This window comes from Coccinella septempunctata, chromosome 8 (genome assembly GCF_907165205.1).
Source record: "Coccinella septempunctata chromosome 8, icCocSept1.1, whole genome shotgun sequence".
NCBI classification, from domain to species: domain Eukaryota; kingdom Metazoa; phylum Arthropoda; class Insecta; order Coleoptera; family Coccinellidae; genus Coccinella; species Coccinella septempunctata.
This window is the reverse complement of record NC_058196.1, coordinates 11,556,522-11,583,670: the sequence shown is the minus strand read 5'-3', so window position 1 is coordinate 11,583,670 and position 27,149 is coordinate 11,556,522. Positions and strand designations below refer to the sequence as shown.

The 27,149-nt window shown below is 39.7% G+C and overlaps 1 protein-coding gene and 1 long non-coding RNA gene across 3 annotated transcripts in view; one reads left to right on the top strand and one right to left on the bottom strand.

The window, feature by feature from the left end:
- The window catches only part of LOC123318930 (C3 and PZP-like alpha-2-macroglobulin domain-containing protein 8), a 1,198,665-nt gene that overhangs the window by 188,227 nt on the left and 983,289 nt on the right, over positions 1 to 27,149 (top strand). The window lies entirely within an intron of this gene.
- On the bottom strand, positions 24,438 to 25,712 carry LOC123318943. The gene is made up of 3 exons (XR_006538423.1): positions 25,303 to 25,712; positions 24,675 to 24,860; positions 24,438 to 24,498 (listed from the first exon to the last, which is right to left on the bottom strand). It is a non-coding gene; the product is annotated as an uncharacterized LOC123318943 (long non-coding RNA).

Here is a 27,149-nt window from a genome sequence, read left to right as displayed (position 1 = left end):
TTCGAATGCAGAAGTGTTGCAGCGCGCGAGTTGTACAACAATTGAGACTCAAGTAACGAGGGCCCGACTCAGATGGAGCGGCCACATTCTGAGGATGCAAGACACAAGACTCCCCAAAATAGCTCTATACGGCGAACTCACTGAGGGAGCCCGGAAACCAGGAGGCCAGTATAAGCGGTTTAAGGATACACTACATCAATCCCTAAAATCAGTTAATGCCAATCATAACTGGGAACAACTAGCGTTAGACAGGTCACAGTGGAGGTCTTTGGTACACAGTTATAATGGAGAATCGAGAAGGATACAGCGGCGGCCAGATCTGGTTGGTGACTATCCATGCCCTGAGTGTGGAAGGATCTGCAGATCACGGTTGGGTCTCTTTAGTCACAGGAGGGCACACAGTCGCAACTAGCACTAAGAAATTACAAGTCTGTTCGAATTTATTTTTTTTTTTTTTTTCTTCTTTTTGTAGAATTATTCCCGGTAACGGGATACAGCAATGAATGAATGAATGTATGCTGCCTATGTCTCTTATAGGTTAAGCTCTTTTTTGGTTACATTTAAATCCTTAACTGATCTCTCGGTCTTCGGTGGTAGGTTCTTGACCTTCTAGTTTCTTCTGTTGGATCGTATTCGACTTATCTTCGTAGTTCCTCATTTGGATGTTGTTTGGCTTCGTCGAATATCCTTTCTGCCTTTCTCTTCATAAATTCTGTAACTGTTTCCCAATCCAAGTCCTTGTAGATTTGTTTGTTCCTAACAAACCAGGGTACATCCATCGCCATTCTAAGAAGTTTATTCTCATTGGCCTGTATTCTCTTAATGTGGGTCTTGGCTGCGAAGGCCTATGCCGCCTATCCATGTGTGAGTTGTGGTCGGGCGGTAGTTTTAACCATCGTTAACTTGATGTTCTTATTCATATGACTTCTTCTGCCTATAAGTGGATAAAGTCTACTCATTGCGGCTATCGACTGCACATTTGATGTGGTTTTTCCATGTTAGTCCTTTGTCAAGCTTCACTCCTAGGTATGTTGCTTCATTTTTCCATTCAACCTCTTCTCCATCAACTTCAATGTTTTCTTCCATCCTCAATCTTCTTTTTTGCAATACTTTTGCTTGAGTCTTTCTTCTATTGATTTGGGTTTTCCATTGGATGCACCATTTGAGTAATTCATCTATGGCTTCCTGCAGTCTCTGGTGTATGATCTCTGGGCGTCGATGTCTGAACGCCATTCCTGTGTCATCTGCGTACAAGGTGAGCATATTTCTAGTATTCTTCGTGATATCATAAACTTATATTATGTAAAGCAGAGGTCCAAGTACCGATTCTTGTGGCACTTTCGCTTCCAATTGTCTGGTTTGAGAGGTTGCTCCATCTATCTTCCCATAAAAGTTTCTATTCCTCAGATAGTTCCTTATAATCTTGCATACCTTGGTCGAATATCCTGCTTTTTTCATCATGTAGATTAGGCCTTCATGCCACACTCTATCAAACTCTCTCGATATCCATCAGAACTGATCCTGTGGCCTGTTTGGTCTGCATTCTTTCGGTGACGTATCATATGAGCCGTTGCAATTGGAGTTCAGTCGAATGTTCTCGTCGAAATCCAAATTGTTCGGGTGGAATTATCTTCAACATTTCTGTTTCCTCATTCAGCCTTCTAGCGATAACCCTCTCGACGATTTTTCCTAGCGCTTACAGTAGGCTGATTGGTCTATAATTTTGAGGAAATATCCGTTCCTTTCCAGGCTTGTTAAAAACTATCATTTGTGCAGTTTTCCATCTCTTTGGGTAGTATTTGATCCTCATCACTCCGTTTGTTATATTCGTCAATGATGCTACTCCTTTTTTAGGCAATTTTTTCAACATATAATTCGTTATCCTATCTTCTCCCGGCGCTTTTCTGGTTTTCAATTTCATTATGATCTCTTTGATCTTTGTTGGTGAAGCCGGTTTTGGAATTATTTCGGTTTCCAGTGGTTACATCATCAGTTCTTCGTTTGCCTCCATTTCTTCTAGATTTTCATTGTCATCTTCATTTCTGTAGTTTATTCTAGCTTCTCTCTCAATAGTCGGCGAGTGCTTCAGCTTTTTCAAGTTTCGTATATACCATTCCGTTTGCTCCATGCAGTGGAGGTATAACTGTCCGTCCTCGTCGTGAGCGTTTTTGAATTTTCCAAGCCGTTATTATTACTCAGTTCTGTTAAAACATTTTTCAATCTCTGACTATGTTTATTCAGTTTCTTCTTGTCTTCTTCTTTTTTTGTTGTTCTGTAGACTTTTCTGAGTCTTCTGTTATTTTTTATGAGTTTCTTTATATCCCTTGGCGTATCTCCATGTAAATGTTTCAGAGTTTGTTTCCTTATTCTCTTGGTGCTTTCATCATGGACTTCTTTCATTTGATTTTCCAATTTTTGAATTGCTTCATCTGATTCATCCCGGGTGTTTATTTGGGGAATTTTCGTGATTTTCTCCTGAAGTAAATTCTTATTTCTCTCAGTCTGTGCGATCCTTGGTTTGTGTCTCTTTTTCGTTTCTTGGGCCATGTCCCACTATGAATTCTATGGGATTGTGATCTGAAGTTCCGTCTTCTATTGTATCAATGCTGATTTCTTCAGTGATGTCTTTCATTACGACAATGTCCAGTACATCGGATAGTCTATTTACTCTTGGTAAGTAGGTCGGTTTATCAGGTCCTATCACAACTGCATTAAGTTTTTCAGCATAAATCTTCAGTCTTCTCCTGTTGGTATTTTCCACCCTGCTGTTCCATTCCTGCGATTTGCACGAGGCAGATTTTCGCCCAGCCACGAAAAAGAAATTTCTTCATCTATACTTGCATGAAATAAGAACTATCAACCGAAATATTTTGAAAGAAAACCGTTAGATCAACATAGGCGGATTCACCGATTGATATTATGTCATGGTTTTCCACCGACCAGTCCCATATTTGTAGCGGAAACCGTATATGTCTTTTGTTTTCAGAATTCATATACTTTAGGTCTTTCGACTTGTTCAGTTTTACTTCTCTTCAGTTGTTTCTGTCTCTTTCCGAGCTGGCTGATTGACCGAACAATTTGAGTGTATCCAATGGACAGATGAGTTACCCATAGTGGGGCAAATTTTCCGAGGAGAGGGGTAATTCGAGGCCCTGTGCTGAAGGTCAAGAGCGGAGTTAGTGGAGATCTAGGTGCCAAGGAAATGGTGTAAGTTGTTTTATCGGACAGTACAATTAGAATTACGACAAGTTTGGAAGTTTGAGGCAAGCCACTCGTAGCATTTTTATTCTTTCCGTAGTGCATACCTGGAGTGACATTTTCACTATTTTCCGCTCTCTTTAGTCCGTTGGACTGGCTGAAAATACCTACCAATCGTTTAAACGTGAACTTGAACTAGTTATTGTAGGCTGTGTAGTGCCGGCATCCGCAACTGTTCGTCCGTTCGACCGCGGTTGGGTCCCGGGAGGACTTGGTGTTCCTACCGTATTTTTGGTGATCATTTGGTTAATATTGCCGACTTCCGACCGATCAAGTGACACGTTGACAGCTTCTTCCGACCTGCCATCTGACTGGCAGCCATTTTGAGGGTCACAGAGAGAGAGAAAGAGAGAGAGGGACAGAGTGCACTGCAATTGTACTGAGACCAGCCACGCTACCGATTTCCGCCGACAGAGGGTAACAGAGAGAAAGAGAGAGAGAGAGAGAGAGAGAGAGAGAAAGGGTGCATTGCCATTGGACTGAGAACAGCCACTGTACCGATTTCTGCCGAGAGAGGGAGTGACTTGCCAGGATTTCAAAAGTTGACCGTAATTACCGTCTATTTCCACCGTACTCCTTTGGAGTGACCGTACAAAATTTACCCGTATTTACCGTCTATTTCAACCGTATTTTCCTGGAGAGACCAGCCGCCCCACACTGACTAGGCCGCCGGTTGACATCAACATTTGTTATTATTTGTACATTTCTGTATATTATGTAATCCAGTTTGAATAAAGAACCGAACGTTTATTTTGTTGCCAGTTATTTTTGCCAGTGAGAAACAGTTCCTTAAATCAGTTAGAGCTAGATTTTCGTCAGAAGAGGTAGGTACTCTTTTTGAACGATTAAAAACCGTCAGAAAGCAGAGACCAAAAAGACGCTACCACCATAGTTTTCACTGCTACCCTTCTCCACTGATCATTCAAGTCTACCCGGGCTGTCTAATTCTTTGGAGATTCTGTGAGAGACGTGGGGTTCTACTGATTGCCCCACTGGCACCCGAGCAAAGGTAAGGAGCGTCCAGGGTGAGAGAAAAAGCCCATCATACAGTTAAGATCACCAATTATGATTTTTGGGGTGTCTTCCTTCTAGTAGCATTTTTAGATCCTCTTCCAGCATGTCCTTATCCGGTGATTCATAAGTCGAAATTATCTTCACTTGTCCTCGATTGGTATTCACAATAATCGATATTGCTTCTACTTCTTGACCATTGAATTATGGTCGAAATGGTGATCCATATTCCTTCTAGCCAGTATAGCAACGCCACCTGTGCTGTGCTATCATTTCTGTAGATATCGTAATTGGCAAATGCTATCCGAACGTTGGGGTTAAGTTCTGTTTGTCGAAGAGCTATGACATCCGGTCTCTTCTCTTCAATTAGTTCTTCGAATTCGGGTCTGCGAGCTCTCAATCCTTCGACACTCCAAGAGACGATTATGAGATTGTTATTTATCGTCGTATCAGCCATTAAATATTCTCAATAATTTGCTGTATCTTCTTCTCAATCTCTTTCTCCAGATTCTGTATCATCGTGCTGAGGAGGTTTTTCGTGAACTTATCCAGTTCCTCAGTGATTCCAGAAATTCCTTTCCTGGTTTCGGCTTTTTTGACGGTTTTTGCCTTTTCCGTCCTTTTCTCTGGTTTCATCGTCTCTTTGGTTGCAGTTTCCTGGGGTTTCTTCACTTCCGAAGAGTTTTGTGCTGGCAAGATCTCAATCGACACTGTGATAGACTGAGAGAATGAAATAGTACAATTAGTGTGAAAATTTTCTTCATCTGTCAAAGGACCCCGCACACTGGAAAAGCGGGACCAGTGAATTTTCTCCATTTCTACATATTATATTTATATCAACCTTGAGAACAATATATCAGATTTTCACGAAGGTCCTACATCCGATTTGTTCTATAGGGCGTTCCAAAATTGCAGCTACGGAAAAATGAATCTTTAAATTTTGATGATAATTGTTCAAATTTTCAGAATTTCATCATGATGCCTTGGGTTCTGAATAACAAGATATCACAGATATCCGATCACCTTCGACTACGTTAAGTTTCGTTACACAGGCTGTTCCATGAAGCTGTATAAGTAACTGAATGTAACTTTGTTAGTGATTCTGGGACCACTCTGAGTTTTTCAAAATATGATACCCTAATGTATGTCCACCTCTGTAGGAAGTTTCATCAATGTACAAAGAACAGTTGCAAAATTATTCAGGTTTAAACTCAGATTTCATACAATTTTTCTTTGAAACTTATCTGTAGTTGAGATTGATGTCAAGGAATATAGGTTTTCATTCAGTATAATTATTAGGATAGGTATTGTCGGTCGAAAGGTGTTTCTATTCAGGAATGTACAGGATGGACATAATTCGGTGTCATTAATCTCCTCATTTCGCTATCTCAAAATCTGTTTATATAGAAAAACAGTATTATCATTCCAGGTTGTTGTATCTTTGAGCACTCTAAGGATGTATATTTTTTCAAATATTATACCATAAAAGTATGTCGACCTTTGTGAAAAATTTCACTCGGTGTATATATAATTAAAATATTGTTGCCAAATCATTCAGGTCTTAGTTCATTACTTGAAATAATAATTATCAACAATTCACATAAATCATCTGACAATACTCGTTTCATTTTGCATAGAAAAGTGAGAAGATCTTTCTTAGAAAAATGCCTTTTGATTTAGTTTAATCTTCGGGAACTGGCTAACACTATATAAACAAATCAAGAAATTCGTCTTTTGCAATTGGACAAAGGGCTTTGAATTCCTCATCAGTAAAATCCTTCTCGTCATGATACCTCCATTCAAGGGCTTCTCCATGGCATTCGCGCATTTTTTGTGGAAATGTAGAGATTTGAATTCCGTTCATTCTAATGTTTTTCTTGGTGTATCGTTTAAACCAACAAGGATAAACCTGAATAATTTTGCAACTGTTCTTTGTACATTAATGAAACTTCCTACAGAGGTGGACATACATCATGGTATCATATTTTGAAAAACTCAGGGGGTCCCGAAGTCACTAACAAAGTTACATTCAGTTACTTATACAGCTTCATGGAACAGCCTGTATAACTAAACTTAACGTGGTGGGCGGTGTTTGGATATCTATGATATCTTGTTATTCAGAACCCAAGGCATCATGATGAAATTCTGAGAATTAGAAGAATTATCATCAAAATTTAAAGATTCATTTTTCCGTAGCTGCAATTTTGGAACGCCCTATAGAACAAACCGGATGTAGGACCTTCGTGAAAATCTGATATATTGTTCTTAAGGTTGATATAAATATAATATGTAAAAATGGGGAAAATTCACTGCACCCGCTTTTCCTAAGTAAATGTGCGGTGTCCTTTGACATTTCAACAATGTTCCGAGTATTTTTTATTGTTGTTTTAGCCAATGAGCATACAATTAGGCGATAATTTCGCACTAGTGTGAATTATAGATAATTTGCACTAGTGCAAGTTTTCAGGTCGTTTAAAATAAATGCAGAAGTAATTATAAGCGTCTATTATTTATTGAAGTAACATGGAAATTGTTGAACCAAGTTATTGAAATTTTTACAATTAAAAACACAATTATTGAAATTTATGATTGAACTAGTCGAACTTTGTTGTTTGTCAGAAACAACGTTACTTGAAGCAGAAGTTGAAACTGAAGAAACACTAAACCCGTTGTTTTCACTGTTTCTCATTTTTCTTATTATTTCCTCGTGAAACTGTTTATCTAGTTGTAAATAAGGTTTTATTGAACTGACATTTCCATGTCCCGTTATTTTCGTTAGCTGGTTTTCGTTTACCCCAACCTTGGCTAGATGGCTTACGGCAGTTGCTCGGTGAGAATAGTTTGTAAATTTGAACTTTTCGCTATCGAGACCTGCTTTTTGGACAGACAGCTCTGTCCATATTGCGATTTCGTTTCTGCCAACTGGGATATTCTTGAACGATATATTATTATTTTGCCCTTCTCGATTCGGTGTAAGAAACAGACGGTTCTTCTTCACGTTAGATCCTCGTTTTGACAAAAGTTTTTTGTATAATCTTAAAGAAAAAAAGTTTCGATAAGAAAAATTGAATGAAAAACTGTTAATTTAACCTACCTAACGGGCAGATGTCTTCATTAGTAGTGTTTTTGATTTACCATTTACTGTCTGTTAATCTGCGGCCTCCCCCTTGGCAGGTTTTTGAAAACACTGGATTATATTCTATTCTATTTGTGCTAGTTCCATCATTAAACTTCTCGTCTTGAAAGAAATCCGTCAAACAGTTGGCTGCCTCACCTCCTCGAAATGCTAGCTCATAAGATATGAGATGAAAAAAATTGTTTTGCCGACCCTCCGGCTTATTTTTATCGTAAAGCTTCAAAGTTTGCAGCAATTCTTTGTAAGTGAAAGTCGATGAGCTTTCTTTTCTCTTTTCAGGGTTCATTTGTAATATTTTGCGCGCAGCATCTCGTGCACCTCTAGCCAATTTAAATCTCACATCATTAAATGGATGTATTATTGCAATGCCGAAATCTTCGCAATATTTTTCCTGAACAAGTTTTGCTGTCACGTTCCACATTGTTTTCACCACACTTTCTTTATAAAAGGATCCATCCTTCTTGCGCATGTTGCTTGCCCAGTCCCAGAATGAAGACAATTTTTTCCACCGAAATTCCTCGTTCTAATAAGTGATTTATTTCGACTCAAAACTCTTGAAATTGTCTCCATACTGACGTTTTTTACTTTTTTGTATTCATTGGCGTAAGATTGTCTATATTCTTATCAATATCTACAGCAGAAGCGTTTCCGAAGCGCGACATTGCACTTGGAAAATTTGACAATGGGTTTTTTATAATGCGTCGTTTACAAAAAAATTTTTCATTGTCCGTAGCAACGATTTTTTCCAACAGCTCCTACAAGCCTCGAGCGCTCCGCGCCCTCGTGCTCTTTTTCAACTCAAATTACATTCAAGCATCTTTCCCAAAAATTTTCGATAATTTTCATTGCACTAGTTAAATCACAACTGAAAATTTTTTTGACGTTTATGATGACAGAATATTTTCTTTTACATTCTAATTTTTATTTGTTCACATAACAATTTTGATTCATTTCAACTACAAGCTTAGATGTTTTTCAAAATCCTTTGGACCATAATGATTAATATTTATGATAAAAACGCAATCATTATATACTATGCCAGGTTGATTAGAAGTTGCTTATTCTTGATTTAGAGATTCTTGGATTGTCTTTGCAGAAGTCAAAGCAGACCTCATTGCCTAAGAATATTCGAATTGATTGGATTCTTGAGCATGAAATCAGCATTACAAGCACAGTTCAATCTGCATTTTGAGTAGTCAATATGTTTACTCCATTTCAAGGACTTATCAGTCTACAACTAAGAATTTTACATGAATACTAACTTCAATATCGTCATCATCAGTATGTTCCCATCGAGGATAGTTTATTCTAGAATGGTCACTATGGAAAATTACACAATCGGTCTTTTGAACATTTAAAATCAAGTTATCATCCCCAAACCACTGTTCTACAAGTTTTAATAAGTCACTCACAGAGCTCTCAAGTGCTGACAAGTCCCGCAATCGAATTAAGAAGTTTGTGTCATCCGCAAACGTCACAGCTTTACAAGATTCTCTTCTATATATAAAATACGGTAAACAGAGATAGATAACAATAACAAAGGACCCAATATGCCACCCTGTGGTAGACAAACTGTGGTAACTCTGTCATCAGAGATAACAATTCCATCTTCAAGCTCCACAATGCCTTTCTGCTTACTATCCGTTAAGTAACTCTGTATTAACTTTAGCTGGTTATCCCTAATTTTCCAGTTATCTAATATTTCAAACAACTTTCTATGTTCTTCACAATCAAATGCCTCTCATAGATCTGAAAAGAAGCCAATAATTGGTTTCTTGCCTTGTTCAAGAGCCTCAATAATAAGTTTTTTCATTGGTAGCCCTGTCATCAGAGATAACAATTCCATCTTCAAGCTCCACAATGATTCTCTGCTTTCTGTCCGCTTAGTAACTCTGGATTAACTTTAGCTGGTTATCCCAAATTCTACAGTTATCTAATATTTCTAACAATTTTCTATATTCTACACAATCAAATGCCTTTGATAGATCTAAAAAGAGGCCAATTGGTATTTCGCTTTGTTCAAGTGCCTTATTAATTTCATTGGTGAGGTCGAAGATAGCCGTTTCTATTTTTACAAAGCCGTCCTGGCATTTCAGAAAGATATTGAATTTATTAAAAAACTCTGAAAGTCCAAAGTGAAGGATTCTTGAAAAAATTTTGGAGAAAGATGATAAAATGACAATATGCAAAATGGTTTCAAAAGGGGCCAAATTAGCTACTGCCTACAATTTCAAATACCCAGGGATTGATAACAGATAATTAGCCCGTTTTTTGACCCAATCAAGCAGTATTCTAATGCCGTTTTTTTTCTTCTTGAGTATTTTCAAGTTAAAAGTGAAAAATATATATGAGCTCCAGCTTCTTTTCAGCAGTTATTGCCAAGTGCAGCACGTGGTTGTATCGGAAAAAGTCTCGCTTCAACAAGCCGCAAGTAGTCCTTATGCAGTAGATTCAGCTCATGTAGCCGATTTCTTGGATGAACTGCAAAAGTGCTTTTTCGATCAATTGAAGATCAAGAGGTTCCCAGAACACAAGAAGGTCATGTAGATTGGATATCTGCTAAGTGCTTACATCTCGTGATGTTGAGGTCGAAAAGGAAGACTGGCTTTAAAACGTAATGTTGTATTGAAGAGTACTGTCTGCAAATGAGTATAGAAGAGTTTTTGTTCCGTACAGAAGGTCATTGATGTTAATCAGAAAGAGTGTTGAGGCGAATGTCGATAAAAGGGACACCGTATCAATTAAAGCGGGTTTCATAAAACTTTGATTGTCCGATCAACGATTTGACAATTACTCGATTTCTAAGACGAAATCACTGCAACCTTTCAATTTCTGAATATATTGAAGAAATAGAGTATACACTCTGACAAAAAAGTAAAGTTCTCATTTAAATTGCCCGAGTTGAGTATTTTTAAGTATTTGAAGTTTCTGTATGTTGGTAGGACTGTCAGTATAGCCCCTATAAAAAATGTTTCCATGATTGGAAAAAACGTTGGCACATGTGTATCGCTTCAAATGGAGCATTTTTTGAAGGAGATTCAATAAATATGGAAGAAGTTTAATATTTGTGCGTTTTATTTCAAAATTCCGGATATTTTTTTGTCAGAGTAGTAATTGAATAGACTTATTTAGATCATAATTTGGTGGGAAAATAATATTCTGATGGAACATGACTGAGTTATCGACTGAAAACAACTTGACATCTATTCGTCAATCAAGCGTTGATTGCCGATCAAGCTTTATGAAACCCCGGGGTTCGATAGCAACCTTTCACATATTTTCATCCGTCCGCAAAGAAAGTTCAAGATTCACATCCAGAGTCCAGGAAGAAATCCGTCAGGCTATACCTGGTCAAAAGCATTTGCATTACTTATTGCAACTGTTGACTCGCCATAAAAATTCTTTACGCTACTCCACATAATATCAGTAGGGCTGTGCTTTATGGTTGGCGGAGAAAACCATTCTGTCCACGACTACCCTATAATCCGTAACTTACGGATGAGCTTTCAGAAGCAACATGATAGTCATATTACAACGCGTGTATAATAAGTGTTGAGTAATGAGTCATTATTTTCAACAGATTGAAGTCTATCAAACGATTTGAAATAAATGCTATAAAATTTTTCATCCAATAAATCTCGAGATTCGAACCCGGGACCACCGAGTGGAAGGCAAGAACTTTTACCACACACCAACCTGGCTATGTGGGACTTTACCGAATAGATCCATATGATGTGTTTTCTATGATGTTTCATATTCGATATAGCTGGACAGATTGAAAAATATTTGAAACGTCTGTTTGAAAAAATTTGCGTCTCATAAATTGTAATTGTTCTTGAATTCATCATGGAAACCGAAAGTGATGAAGAAATTTTGTGTACTCCACTGGAAATAAGAGATGTTGCAAACATTGCAACATTGAATCTATTGCCGGAAAAATCAAGAAATCTCTACCTAAAAGTGTTCAACAATTTCATGGACTGGAGAGCAGCAAATAAAATCCAATCATTTTCTGAGGTAGTTTTATTGGCACATTTCTCGAAATTATCAGCTCACCATAAACCATCAACATTATGGTCCCATTATTCCATGCTGAAGACTACTCCCAACATAAATGAAGGCAGCGATATCGAAAATTATTAAAAACTGTGTTCACTTTTGAAAAGGAAATCAGATGGTTTTCGGCCGAAAAAAGCTAGAGTGTTTTCTTGCCAAGAAATCAAAAAATTCATTTCTGAAGCATGCGATGAAAAGTATTTTGCAATGAAGGTAAAAAATTGGCCCTATTGAAGGAGTAGATCGATTTATATTCATGAAATATCATACATTTTAGTAGGTTACAATGATAATGGGTGTTATGGGTACATGCCGAGCAAATGAATTGTATAACATGAAAATACAGGACCTAGAAGGAATAGAATTGATTGAAGTGAAATACCTAGATGACGTTTTCGTGAGTATGCAGTTTTCAGTGAACACAGAAACTGTTATGTCGACGCTTTTGATAACTATTTTTATTGTTGGAAATGCAGATTATTACTAATTCTTTCGAGGAAGTCGTGGACAAAGTATAGTATTCTACTCGCACAAAATTACAATCAGCCATCATTTTGTGCTCGTTGAATAATAATATAATATTGTCTATCATAAAGGGTGTTTCAAATTACGCGTTTTTTTTTAAATAAATAAAACACATATTTAGCAATCTTTTTCAAAAACTGTTTATTGGTAATTGAAGTATCAGTTATGACATTTATGTACGAAAAATAATATTTGGCAAATGGCCTCCCCTTGCAGCTCTACAGACGTCTACTCTTTTGTTCAAATTTTCAATGAAATTTTGACATAATTAAGACTCTAACTCACTTATGACACGAATTATTTCATTCTTTAGTTCAGGAAACGATTGTGGATTATTCTTATAGACCTGGCTTCTCACATAACCTCCAAAGAAAAAAGTCCAACGGTGTCAAATCACATGATCTTGGTTGCCAATTGACATCAACGTTTCTGGAGATTATTCGTCCAGGAAATTATTGTTTCAATAAATCAATTGTGTCATTTGCAAAGTGAGGTGTTGAAACCAAATGTTCTCTTTATCAATATCCTGGTCACAAAAATTCGATTATCACCGAACCGGTCTCTTGAAATTTGTTAATAATTCGACCTTTCAGATGTACGATAATTTAAACCATAAAATTCACGTGATTTTTTAAAAACACTTTCAACAGATCGCTGATTTTCATGAAATAATTTAACAATTTGAACGCGTTGTTGTATCGTGTACGAAGCCATTTTTATAAATGTCGTACATCGTACTTTTTAAATGTCAAAATACCCAGACGAATTCGGTGCGCCATCTATATTTTATTTATTCTTAAAAAAAACCGCGCAATTTGAAACACCCTTTATATTAGTTTGCAGCGTGATAATCAAGTATTTCAGGGTATTTTTGAGAGTACTGTTGACCAGTGTAAACCTACTGCATCTCACATCAATTTGATTAATCGCGATAATAATTCTTCCCTCATCGTAAATATACGGAATATGCAACTCGCATAACAAACATTACTATAGAATTTGACCGTTTTCCAACTGAAGTTCTGCCGGATCATCGTTATTACAAAACGACCGATCACCATGCCAAAAACACGCCGCTCAGCCAAAACCGCGTCCAATTTCGCAAACCGTCCCAAGACGCCTCTAAAGCGTGTCTGCAGGGACAAACTTCGAATCGGCTCTGTCAAACCCGGGGTGAATTGTGGCTCATTATAATAATCACTGGTTTATGACCTCAGCGGCAACTTCGACGTGTTACGGGGGATTTTCGTGGGGGCACCAGGGTCATTAATTATTATTAACGTCTGATGTTCAGGTCGATGTGAATTGTATGCTGATCTAGGCCTTTTAAATACGGAGATTTTCTTTGCAACTATCGGTCAGTACTCGGGCACTTTAGTCTTTGAAACTTTTTATTAAAACAAAGCGCTATATTGGCAGAATGATTCAGTGCACGGTATTTAGAGAATTCTGCCTCAGACGATAATGAAGTATTTTTTCCTTGTTCAATATTCATTTCATCAATTGAAGTTTTCAGATGATACGTGCTCGAGGATTCCGGAAATAACAAAATGGAGATTTCTGTTTGAGTTGCTTCAGTTCATTTTGCTTCTTGTGAACATCTTCTTTAGATCACATAAATAATAAAGGAGAAAGCCAAGATTATAGAGTAGAAAGATAGGAAACGCCCTCATATCTTGAGTACTAAAAACCGACTACATTTTATGCCAGTCAGATCTTGAGAAGAGCAGACCTATTCATAGTGTTGTAAAAGTAAAAGTTGAAGAGAAAGTCAAAGTGAAAGTGCCAACTAGCAAAGCTACGGAAGCAGACGTATTGAAAGATTTTCGAGCATATCTTTTGGGAGTTCATTGAATATTGATTATTCGGGAGAGTTCTGTGAATGAATTTTGTTGTGTTGTTATTGTTTACAGTCCTGATCAAGAGATCGTTGGAGGTGCAAATTACATCAGGTGAGACACTGTCCATAGAATAATTGGTAATTTTTTTTCTTTTCTCTCTAACTGATATTCATCGCCATCGTAAAAAATTAAAAACGTTTAGCCATGTTGGAGACCTCAGATAATGAGGGTTCCTACATGGAAGCTACTGATGAAGTCGAGGAAGACTTTACCGAAGGTGAGTCCGTGAGTCGGACAAATTAACGCCGAAATGAAAGCCGAAATCGCTAAACTTAATGAAACGGTTTCGATTTTGATGAATGAGCTCCGTCAAGCCAAAGTGGAAATTGTGAAACTCTCTGCGCTTAAACCCTCAACTTTCGCCGAAGTTGCCAAGTCGGTGGGGAAAAAAGTAGTTCCTGTGGAGTTCAGAAAAAGCCCTATAACGCCTCCGGTCAAACTTCAAAATGCGCCCCCTACAAAGCGCGCGCGCAAAGAAAGTTCCTCGTCTGACGAGGAAAATATCAGACAGACACCAGAAATGCCTAAGAAGTATAAAATCCCACCCATCACGATGATGGGCACCTCAGATTGGGTAAAGATATACAAAGCTCTCTACACAAAAAAGATAAACTACCACCGCGCAAATGTAGACGGCATAAAAATCATCATCCTGCCAAATGGAGGAGGAGAGAAAGATATATGCCGTCATCAGGCATTTACCAATCGACGCTGATCTTGCGTTGATTAAAGACGACCTGATATTGGAGAGAATATCAAACGCTGAAGTGTCCCATACCTCTCTACCTGGTTAAAACCCAGAAAAAGGAAATCTTCGAAGTTAAGCGAGTGTACAACCTCGGAATTGTGGTTGAACACAAAAAGAGGCCTGAAAGTCCAAGCCAGTGCTGCAGGTGCCAAAGGTACGGCCATGCACATAACAAATGCTCCTTCCCGTGTAGATGCGTGAAGTGCTCAGGAAGCCATAGCAGCAATGACTGCACACTTACCAGAAAAGGTGAAGAGAGGAATGCCACATGCGTCTTATGTGGAGGAAGAGGGCCATCCAGCTAGCTACAAAGGATGTAGCGAGTTCAAGCTGGTGACCAGGAAGAAGAATTCCCGAAAACCAGCTGAACAAAAAAAAGAAGGTAACAAAAACAATAACTACTGATCAAAAAATTCAAGAAGTAGCTAGGGCCAAACCTACAGAACAGGAAAAGAAGAGAGAGAGTCCAAAACCAGTTCAAAAAAATAAAGAACAGAAGTAGCTTCCAATGAAACAGGCTGTGAACAGTCAACAGGAGAAGAAAAAGAAGAATCAGCCGATGATTTAGATATCTTCACACAAAAAATTTTCAACAATATAAGGTTGAAAATTGAGAGGGAAATGGAGAAAAAACTCCAAGCATTATTCAGTAAACTGAATAAATGGACCCTATGGATATTAGGAAGAAATCCCTCAACATAATCTCGTGAAACATAAACGGAATCAACACTCGGAAAGCCGAGATAGAAGAAATAATATCAGAAAGACAACCTGATATTATAGCCTTACAGGAAACAAGAATAAACCGGAACAGACGACTGAATTTCATGAATTATGAAACGTATAGTTGTGACAGAATTACAAACACCGGAGGAGGAGTAGCAATATTGGTGAGAACAGATCTGAAACACTACTTCAAAAGTAGATCCGACGAAACACAAGGAGAAACAGAAACAGTGACGATTGTTGCCGAATTAAATCGTCAAAGAGTCGAAATTACCTCAGCATATAAGCGACCACCAAACAATTTATTGGAGAAGGAGATAAACAACATGTTGGAAGGGACAAACCCAAAAATCTGCATCGGAGATTTCAACTGTAAATCCCCATTATGGAACAGCAGAGCAGTGAATAGAAATGGCAAAAGACCAGAGAAACCGACATATCTGGATTTTGGTCTAGGTATACCAGATGTAATAGATATCGTGATTTGAAAAATATAACACAAGAATTCTCGACTGAATCTTTGGAAGATGGAACCTCAAACCACAATCCAGTGGAATTCACAATTGGAGAAGAACCAAGAGAAAAACTGATGGAAATAAGAGAATATACCAAGTGGGCTAAATACAACCATTTAATACAATTGGAACTAACAGAAATCCAACAAATAGCACTCCAGAGGATCTGGAATGTGCGGTTGATAAACTGGAAGAATTATATTGAAAGCTTACGAAAAAAGCACGAGAATAGTAAAGACACCCGCATCAAGTCATCCGCATGGCGATACGCCTAAAGAAGTAAATGTCTCAGAAGAATATATCGGTTGAATAAAAATGATCTGAATAGAAGGAACCTCAACCGCCATAGCCAACTTCTGAAAAATGCCCTGAAAGATCTAAGAACAAGCAGATGGAACAAAAGAGTTCAAGAAATGAATACAATTGATCATTCTGCATGGAGAATGCAAACAAGGCTATGGGGAGAAAAGACCAAAATTCCACCCCTACACGGAGAAAGGGGGATGTCGTATACCAAACTGATAAGGCAGATACATTGGCGGACTCGATCATGGGAATCGAGAATGAATTACAGGATAGACGACGATAATGAAAATCTGGAAGAACTGGTTGAAGAAAATGATGAAGAAGTTGAATTACCAGCGGCTGCTGAAATAAACAAACCAACATCGCCAAATGAAATCAGGGAAATAATTGGAAGTTTTGAGAAGAGGAAAGTTCCCGGAACATAACGAATGTTATGTTAAAGAAATTATCTAGAAAAGGTAAGGCCGCTCTAACAAATATCGCGAAAGGAATTATGAGGACAGAACACTACCCAGAAAAATGGAAAACAGCGGAAGTCATAGTGTTCAATAAACCATTCAGAGAGAAGAAGTTCCAACAAAGCTATGGACCGATAAGTCTACTGTCGGCGTTAGGAAAAGTAGTAGAAAGAATGATAGCCACGAGGCTAAATAAGGAAACCGAAAATATAAAACTAATATCACCAGTTCGGATTCAGAGGAGAGCATTCAACAGAGCAACAATTATTAAGGCTCACAGAATACATTACAGAGGGATTCCAAAATAAACAAGTTACAGGTCTTGTTTTACTAGACGTTGCCAGAGCATTCGACAGAGTATGGCATGAAGGATTAATATACAAGATGAGATGTGCTGAAAATTCGATAAAAATATGCAGGTTGATCCGGAATTATCTCAAAAATAGAAGATTTTTCGTGAAAGTGGAAGGAGAATGTTCCACAACAAGAGCTATAGAGGCTGGAGTACCCCAAGGGTCAGTACTTGGGCCACTTCTGTACAACATATACATTCACGATATTCCGAAGAATCCAAGAACCATGCTGACGACACAGGCATAGCAACTCGCAAACCGGAAGTAATAGAAAGAGTTCTACAAAAAACGATTGACGGAACAAATGACTGGTGCATAAAGTGGACATTCAAACTCAATGGACAAAAGAGCCAAGTAATATTACTACAGAAAAGAAGACTGCGACCCACAACGAATCTAGAAGTTGACGGCGAAGAAATCGACTGGAAAAATGAAGCCAAATATTTAGGAATAACGCTTGACAATGGACTTACTTGGAAAAGTCATATCAAACAAGCAATCGACAAAACGAAAGCAGCGATGAATAGACTCTAACCTCTAATAGTAAGAAGAAGCCACATGTCGAAAGACACGAAATTGAAGATAATCAAAGCCGTTGCTAGGCCTCAAGTGACTTATGGATCAGTTGCCCGGGGTTTCGCGGCAAAGAGCCACATCAAAAGAATTCAGGCCACTGAAAACAAGCTGCTACGATGTGCGATTGGTGCACCTTGGTTTGTCAGGCATGGACAGATTTATACGGACCTAAAATATGAAACCATAATGGAATTCATGAACGAAAAAGCAGAGAAATTATTCGAAACAGCGAAAAACCATCCGAATCAAGAACTCAGGAGACTAGTGGACTACGACCCAAAGGAAGGCAAAAGGAGAATGTAACCCTATAGAGGATAAAGAACTAAATCCCAGCATGATAGTGTCCGAGAAGAAAACCGGCTAAGAGGTTTATAGGCAAAAATGCCCGGAACCAATATTCAAGAAGCAGTTAAGGGTTTTTAGTGGCTCTCGAGCTCAGGAGAGTGAGAATCCCCACACTTGTTTCCCCACAGGAAAGGGTGGTTCGTCTGACTTGCAGATTTTTCCCTGCTACATCAAAAAAAACGACTACATTTTGGCCAGTGAAAACACGCTTCACAATGAGATGTCGCTAAAAACGCACTGCCAATACAGAAAAACTTTTTAATTAGAACAGTTTTCTGTTTTTCAATTGAAGGGCTCGAAATTTGAATTCTATTCCTTGTATTAAATTTCAATATCGACTTTGTTTCTATCAGAAATCAAACATCCTGAGAGACAAAACAAAAGTATGGTTTGGTTTTGTGATCAGAATGCTGTTTAGAATCAATTGATATCAATAAAAAAACGCTCTTGGATGTGCTATATTTATATTTGCAATTTATAAAAAATTTACAAAAATTGAAATTATGGGCAATAAATGGAGCTTTGACTAGGGCACTAAAGTATATGGTGATCTACTATACGTCGAAGGTGATATTTCTTCACAATAGGTTGTTTTGAATCAATAAAATGTTTGTAAAATATACATTGTAATGAACCCCAGTTTTCTGAGGAAAATTGGAGTTCATCTTAGTGAATTTTTTCGTTTTAAATTTCCGTCTTTGAAAATATTTTAATTCTCGAATATTCCGTACGTTCATTCCGACAGGCAGAGTAAATGTAAAAAACCGCTTATCTGTATTTCACGTTGTTTTTCTTACATGCCGCTGAAGATTTCGACGTTTTTCATCTGTTGATATGCGATAAACCGGAGCTGACGACGTTTTTCAGTCTTGTAGCATTCTGGAATTTTCAGATTTTTACCGTGGGAGGGGATATGCCTATAAAAGCAAATTTTCCCCCGCGACGGTCACTTTACTTTTCGACTTTTCGACTTTTCGGCTGTTACTTCAGTTCTTCGAGTGACTTTTGAATTTGACTTCAGTGCTTTCCTTTCGCTTCCGTGTTTTCGATTTTTCGCTTGCTAACGTAGTGACTTCTGTTATAAATCCATTTAATTTTCGGTATTCTTTCGCCGTTGAAGAATAGTCATTTTGTGTTATTTGCATCAGTGCTTAGAGTTAATTTTTTAGTTTTTCTTTTAAATCCTTTGAGTTTCGAGTGCGTGAAACAAAGGAGGTAGGTCCCCGTCTGTACCGTTCAGTTTCTTTGTTAGACCTACGCCGTTACTTCCTTAACTTTGACACTGCGGTACTGTATCGTTTTCTGTTGTATTTTATCGTCCTTTACCCCGTTGCGCGAAATAGACATTTTCTTCGCTGTCAATCATGGTGTGCTATAACCCTTGGGGCAGCGAATAAAAGTCTCGTACAGATCCGCCCTAGCCCTTGGGGTACTGAAGGGAAAGTTCCGTCAACCCCCCTGTCCGCGTCATAAGTATTAAATCCGAAATCTCTTCTTTTCTGTCAATCATGGTGTGCTATAACCCTTGGGGCAGAGAATAAGAGATACCGCACGTAGTCAGTGAGATCCCGTAGTTGCGTTAAAAATAGACATTTTCTTCGCTGTCAATCATGGCGTGCTATAACCCTTGGGGCAGCGAATAAAAGTCTCGAACAGACCCGCCCTTATTGTGTTTCATTCCCGGAGAAATACAACTACACACCGATACCGTATAGCAAGTCCTTAGCATTCGTCAGTTCTGGTTGGCGCATTTTTATTGAACCGTTAATTTTTCACTACACCCGGTATAAATTTCATAAAGTGCTCGTGACCGGATAAGATTTCCCGAATGTATTTTCACTGATAGAATCACTCATATTTTATATCACACATATCTCCCTTGTACATATAATTAGTTTCCGAAGTTGTGAATAAACTTTTACATAGTTCGATTTTGACTTCTTCGTTGTCGCTACTACCCTAGACAACACCGAGCTCTGTCTCTGGCTAGCAGCTACTCTGGTAGGTTTGCTATTCTTCCTATTGAAAAGAATAGCTGGCGCTCGAGATTAAGGCTTCTCCGAGAAACGCGCGTTACAAAATGGCGCCCGAGCAGGGACCGTGCAAAATCTAGTAGGAAACAGCAGGGACCGTGCAAAATCTAGTAGGAAACAGCAGGGACTGTGCAAAATCCAGTAGGAAACAACAGAGGTGAGAAACATTAACCGGACAGTGAGTGAATTCCCGAAACAGTGAGTAAAACCTAAGAACAGTGAGTAACTATTTCTTGAACCGAGAACTGTGAAAAATAAACTTGAACTGTGTTTTATTACCTGCCACTCTGTATTGAACTGCTATACTGTGAATTGAATTGGACTATATTCTGAAAATTTTCCATTTACCTATCAGTTTAATAGTGAATCACCTATTACCCTATTGTTAACTTGTCTACCTGCTTTTATTTTCTTTTGACCAGTACTGTTGAAACTTACCAGTTGTTTCTGATTTTTCTGAAAACTGAAATTCGATTATTGCGATTTATTTTCTGGATATTGAACTTGAAAAAAAACTATTTGGAAGTTAACCTGTGCGTTCTGGTGCGATTCGAATTTCGGGACATTTTCCGGACTATACGAGGCAACTTGCGAGTGTGTGCGGTATTTCGCGAATATTTTCGGACTTTAGTGGGACTGATTGAAATTTTTTTTTTCGAATAACGTCGGACTTGTAAAATTTTAGTGTGATACATCGGGACTTAGATTATTTTAGTGCGCCGGGACTTGAACTTAGATTTTTTTTTTTTTTTTCTTCTGATACACCGGGACTTAGACTTTATTTTTTTTTTTTGGGGTTACACCGATACCCACTTCGAACTTAAGCGAATAGGTTGGCTAACGATTAACTTACCGGGTTGGACTTGGAACTTGAACAGATTGTGAAGGACATACCGAGTGTGAAAGATTGGTGCGTTCCGAATCGGACTTAAGCGAAAATAATATGTCGAACATGGATGTAAACCGGTTACTCAGTGATGAACTTACATACGAATTACAACTGAGAGGACAATCGATACCGGGTACTGTGATGACTAAACGGAGTCTACTACGACAAGTACTTCAGTCTAATGAACCTCTATTACCCCCAACGTCATTAAATCCCGCCTCGGAGATTGAGATTTGTCAAAATAAACTCACCGATTTAGTGGAATCCCTTCAGAGCTTCAATCATGAGAATGCGGCTAACGAATTTTCGCGAATTTACACCCGATTGATACACATACAAGGAAGGCTGGACTTTATTGTTACTGCAGACACAACACAGTTACATCTAGTTGGACAAATGAAGGCAACTACAGCTAAGGCGTTGGAAACACTAGAGGAGCTACGTAAAAGGAGCAATCGTGAACAGCTGCAGACATCTAACCGACATCAGAAGTCTCTCTTAGATGTGGAGGTGCCCAGTTCACTTGGAGTGTCACCGATCCAACCGGAACGGATTTCAGGGCTCCGAGAGCCATCGCTTATCGACTTGGGAGATGGTGTCGATCCTCCTGTAGCGGTCGATGTCTCACATACTGGAACACCTGTAAGGAATCCAACATTAGAAGAGGTCATGAATGATACACGACAGACATGTAGAGCATTACTGCGACAGTTACCAGCGATACCTCTCACACAGTCACAGGACTGTGGGACAACGACACCTGACGGTCCGACACAGGGTAGATGGATTAATTCTACACGAAGGGTGTCTTTTCCACACTTACCTGCACCTTGGATAAGTTCTGACCGACCAGTCATCACAACACCTGCCAGATCAGAACCGGAGTCCCGATCAACAATACCGACTGTCCCAGTACACAAATGGAACATTTCCTTTGATGGCACTGGAAGTGTGACCGGATTTCTTGAAGAGGTGGAGAGGCTGGCTGAATCCCGTAAAGTGTCCCTGGAACAAGTTTTCGAATCAGTTTATGAATTACTACGGAAAGATGCAAGGGATTGGTTCATTCCCAGGAGAGGTACTTTCGAGGACTGGGAAGATTTTTCCAACCAACTGAAAGAAGCATTTCTGCCTGTCAACTACGAGGAGAATCTGTTAGAGGAAATAAAAAGACGAACACAAGGTCCTGAGGAAAAGTTGCTTCTGTATGTTACCCGGATGCAGAACTTATTCCAGAAGCTCACCTATGCAAAACCATCCGAGGTGGAGCAGATCCGACTCATCCGACAAAGGTTGATTCCGCCCTTACAACAGGCCTTGGCCTTCCAGGAGACCAAGACGTATGATGAACTTCTCCGTAAAGGAAAAGTTTTTGAACTGGTCCAGTGGCAGATGAGCCAGTACACCCGGCCACCCTCAAAGCCAGGTTTCGTGGAGGAACCTCACCTGACGTACACTCCCCGTCAGCTGAACCGATATCAAGCAAGTTTTTCTGTGGATACCGGAGAACAGGTACAAACAACTGATCATAGGAAATCAATCCCGCCGACACCAGCCGGCCAGACACGACTTTCTCCGCCGGGGGAAAGCCGTCCAGAGTCACACCGATCCAGAGAGTCAATAGTCCGGCAACAGGAATCACACCGTCCAACTTCTGGAGACAGGTCCGAAGGTAGATCCGGAAATTCAACACCGCCACCCCGTCGTCAAGTCGAAAACAACCACGCTGACCGGACCCAGTCATCATCAGGGAGGAGAGTGTCCTTCCAGACACAGTGTTTCCGATGTGGTGGATATGGCCACATGCGTCGAGAATGTCGCAGGCCACCGAAAATATTCTGTTCTCGATGTCAGAGGGAAAACATTCTCTCTCGAGATTGTCCCTGCCGTCCGGAAAACTAGACGGAGGTATGGTGAAGGAGTCGACCATATCTCCCGACACACTGACTCCCATAACATCGACCGCCTGGAATGATAACCGACCGCTTGTCGAAGTTAAGATAGCCGGAAAGCACTACAAAGCATTAATTGACACTGGAGCCACGAAGAGTTTCGTAAGTAGGAAAGTTGCAAAACAATGTGAAAGCAAGGGAATCACCGGACAACATGTTGAGAATGGTTTCGTGGTGGTTGCAAATGGTCAACCCACGACAACACCCAAACTCTACACTACCGCTGTTCACCTGGCTGATTATTCCTTGACCGACGTAAAATTTCTGTTGGTGACTGATTTACCAGTTGACCTCATTCTAGGAATGGACGTATTAGGAAGGTTCAATTTTTCCATTAACCTCAGTACCGCGGACTGTTACCTGGAAGGTCGACTGATTGCCAAACCAACACCGAAAATTCAAGAAGCTGTTGAGGTGCAGGACCGGAGAAAATCCCTGAATACACCTGCAGAAAAGCCATCACCTAAACCGTTACCGTCCGTAGATTCCGTATACCTGGCCGAAATAGAAGCAACCCAGTGCAGATGGTACAACAAGAAGTTACAGGAGGTGGAAAAAGACCCAGCAAATTTTCCTGACTACGCCGTTGAAAATGGAAAACTGTTGCGACATTTCTGGGACTCATCCGACTTCACAGAAGATGGAACCGGCCAACCCTGGAAACTCTGTGTACCATCCGAACAGCGAACAGAAGTACTGCAGGAAAACCACGACTCAGAACTAGCAGGTCACATGGGGATTGCCAAAACGATTGCACGGATAGCCAGAAACTACTACTGGCCAGGGATGTTTAGAGACATTGCGAAATACGTGAGGAACTGCACATCGTGCCAAAAGTACAAAGTTTCGCAACAGAAAACCCCTGGTAAGATGCAACCACACCGAATGGCGGATGCGCCGTTCAAAGAAGTATCCACGGACATAGTTGGACCATTGCCACGGTCAAAAAAGGGAAACTCCTACATCGTGGTAATGCAAGACCGGTTCACAAAGTGGGTAGAGTGTCGTCCGTTGCGGAAAGCCACCGCCAAAACTGTTTATTCGGCCCTCTACGAACAAGTTATCCTGAAGTATGGTTGCCCAAAACTAGTAATATCCGACAATGGAGTACAATTCGACAGCAGGCTATTCAAGAACAGTCTCCGAGAGCTGAACATCGCTCACCGTTTCACACCACCGTATACTCCTCAGTGTAATCCTGTAGAAAGAGCTAACCGTACCCTAAAGACCATGATAGCACAGTTTTGTGAAGCCGATCAACGAACCTGGGATGAAAAGATAGGAGAGTTAACGTTTGCCATCAATACCGCTAAACAGGAGTCTACTGGATTTACACCGGCATTTTTAAATTATGGAAGGGAACTAGAAGTCCCGAGGGCGATTTATTCGACAAACCCCCACAATGAAGGAATGAACGGAGAATCCAACCGTACAGAAGAAGAAAATAGAGACATGACTTACCGTACTCAACAGATCAAACATCTCCAGGAGGCTTATGAGTTCGTCCGTACTAAACTGTACCGTGCTTTCCAGCAACAGGCTCACCACTACAATCTTCGACGAAGAGAAATCCGATACCATGTGGGAGATAAAGTTCTACGCCGGGACCGTCCTTTATCCTCTGCCGTTGACAGTTTCGCCGCCAAGTTGGCTCCGAAGTTTTCCGGTCCGTTCACCGTTGTTAAAGTCGTTTCACCTGTCGTCTATGACCTGAAAGATACAGAGGGTAGAAAAATCACTAACATACACATTAAAGATTTAAAACCATTTCATGCATAATATATATTATTGTCATGATCCGTTAACCGTTCTATAGATATAACCTCTAAAAGGAGGAAATCCGTTATTTTTTTCCGTTACCGATTATATCATTATTTTCCGTTTACCTGTTGATCTGAATAACTGCTAGGTACACTGACTAGAAACTGTCCTTGTCATTCTCATCACCGTCATAGAGAGGCTGCCGTACAGTGTGATACCACTAGTGCATCCGGACAATCTGTCACCAAGAATCAGCAGGTAAAACCAGTAGGGAATTAGCCCTCCGTGCCTGTCCAAGATACCAAGGCCACCTGCAAGGAGAAATCTCGTAAATCTGAAGCACGTTATTCAGCATAATTAGAACCGACTACACCGTAACAATTCCGTTCAAATTCCGTACAGGCACCACCGTTGACCGAAATACTGTATCGAGAGATTTTCATCTGTTCAGCATGCAATTAAATATGAATCGAACCCGTTAAAACTGTCCGAATAATCTGTTACTTATGTAAGGAATATTAATAAAGGATACTGTTTCACATTACAACTGAGTCTATCCGTCTATTAATCCAATAAATCTAACCAATTTCTGTCCTGAACCGAATCCAAATTATTGTACCGTCAATTTAACACTGTTATCTGAAGAAAACACCGTCTACCTGAAAACAGAAAGCAGGGGAAAACCGTTCCAAGAAGAAAAGTGGACCACGAGGAACGATGAAGATCGGAGAGTTATTGTTAGAAATTACCCACCTGCAAGTCTCCTGCCGGCTCCGAGAGTCCCAACATCCGTATGGCCAGGTCGAAAGGGGTGAACCGGTCCATTGAGCCCCCACGTCGATCTGTTGGAGGCTTTCCACCTGTTGCAGCTCCCACGATTCCTGGGTAACCTACAAAACCACGATGGAATTCAAACACCCGCCAAACACAGTTAAATTAGGTACTCACCGGAGGGATGAAGCATGGCACGCGTCCGACCAGCGATAAAGATGAATTTCCACATAGAGAAAGAAGATTTTCCACTATTAAATACCCACATCATGTGTCCACGGAACGCTGAACAAGGTGCTTTGACAAGATGGCGGAGACCTGCGCCGAAATGACTGACGCTGACGTTTCTGCGTGCGCATTGGAACTACCATTGCCAACCATAGAGAAGATAAGTACTATCGAATACAGCTATTGTAAACTGGTCACGAGTATAGTTTGTCTATGGTATATAGGTGGCGCGCGCGAAAGTAAGGTACTAGGGGTAGATAGAGTCGTGAAATTAAGCTCACTATTTCATCGTAAGTTAATTTCTTCCGAGATGCAGGGGGTGTAATGAACCCCAGTTTTCTGAGGAAAATTGGAGTTCATCTTAGTGAATTTTTTCGTTTTAAATTTCCGTCTTTGAAAATATTTTAATTCTCGAATATTCCGTACGTTCATTCCGACAGGCAGAGTAAATGTAAAAAACCGCTTATCTGTATTTCACGTTGTTTTTCTTACATGCCGCTGAAGATTTCGACGTTTTTCATCTGTTGATATGCGATAAACCGGAGCTGACGACGTTTTTCAGTCTTGTAGCATTCTGGAATTTTCAGATTTTTACCGTGGGAGGGGATATGCCTATAAAAGCAAATTTTCCCCCGCGACGGTCACTTTACTTTTCGACTTTTCGACTTTTCGGCTGTTACTTCAGTTCTTCGAGTGACTTTTGAATTTGACTTCAGTGCTTTCCTTTCGCTTCCGTGTTTTCGATTTTTCGCTTGCTAACGTAGTGACTTCTGTTATAAATTCATTTAATTTTCGGTATTCTTTCGCCGTTGAAGAATAGTCATTTTGTGTTATTTGCATCAGTGCTTAGAGTTAATTTTTTAGTTTTTCTTTTAAATCCTTTGAGTTTCGAGTGCGTGAAACAAAGGAGGTAGGTCCCCGTCTGTACCGTTCAGTTTCTTTGTTAGACCTACGCCGTTACTTCCTTAACTTTGACACTGCTGTACTGTATCGTTTTCTGTTGTATTTTATCGTCCTTTACCCCGTTGCGCGAAATAGACATTTTCTTCGCTGTCAATCATGGTGTGCTATAACCCTTGGGGCAGCGAATAAAAGTCTCGAACAGATCCGCCCTAGCCCTTGGGGTACTGAAGGGAAAGTTCCGTCAACCCCCCTGTCCGCGTCATAAGTATTAAATCCGAAATCTCTTCTTTTCTGTCAATCATGGTGTGCTATAACCCTTGGGGCAGAGAATAAGAGATACCGCACGTAGTCAGTGAGATCCCGTAGTTGCGTTAAAAATAGACATTTTCTTCGCTGTCAATCATGGCGTGCTATAACCCTTGGGGCAGCGAATAAAAGTCTCGAACAGACCCGCCCTTATTGTGTTTCATTCCCGGAGAAATACAACTACACACCGATACCGTATAGCAAGTCCTTAGCATTCGTCAGTTCTGGTTGGCGCATTTTTATTGAACCGTTAATTTTTCACTACACCCGGTATAAATTTCATAAAGTGCTCGTGACCGGATAAGATTTCCCGAATGTATTTTCACTGATAGAATCACTCATATTTTATATCACACATATCTCCCTTGTACATATAATTAGTTTCCGAAGTT